Below are 542 nucleotides of genomic sequence, written 5' to 3'. Positions count from 1 at the left end.
TGAATGTGTCTGCTTTGTTTTTTATTCATTTCAGAGAAAACGTGTGGGATCTCTTCTACTTTTAAAGATTTATACATTATAAAGCTCTGCTTCCCTTTGGCCAACATTCTTGACCCAGTTATTTCCTAAATGTTAACCGACTTATTCTTCCAGGTCATTTTATATGCATATATAATGTGCTTTTGGTAATGTGGGCATAATTCGTTCACTTCAGAGGCTTGTTATGTGGATTCTACAACTGTGCCTATCACATAATAAAACTTGCATAGTATTAGCCTTCGTCATTATTATCTTTCAATTTTGTTTTTTTAGGGAAAAGATTTTAGCTAGTATCCTTGTCTTATTCAACATCAAAGACATCATAATGGAAAAAAAAGATATTCATGTAAATGAATATAATAAAATTTTGACTAACATCTGTTTCTTATAGAACAGGGATAATTCATCTTGATAAAGAAAAATATGAGACTGTAATGTGTGAGAAGGCAAAATTCATACTGAGGTAAAAATAAAGAGGGTAGCTCCTTCATAGAAATTTGAAC

The 542-nt window shown here is 31.0% G+C and overlaps 1 protein-coding gene across 1 annotated transcript in view; it reads left to right on the top strand.

Moving 5' to 3' along the window:
- Positions 1–542, top strand: part of LOC123578235 (zinc finger protein 383-like) — a 68,414-nt gene that overhangs the window by 27,979 nt on the left and 39,893 nt on the right. The window lies entirely within an intron of this gene.

This window comes from Leopardus geoffroyi, chromosome E2 (genome assembly GCF_018350155.1).
Source record: "Leopardus geoffroyi isolate Oge1 chromosome E2, O.geoffroyi_Oge1_pat1.0, whole genome shotgun sequence".
Taxonomy (NCBI): Eukaryota; Metazoa; Chordata; class Mammalia; order Carnivora; family Felidae; genus Leopardus; species Leopardus geoffroyi.
This window is presented reverse-complemented; position numbering and strand designations above follow the sequence as displayed.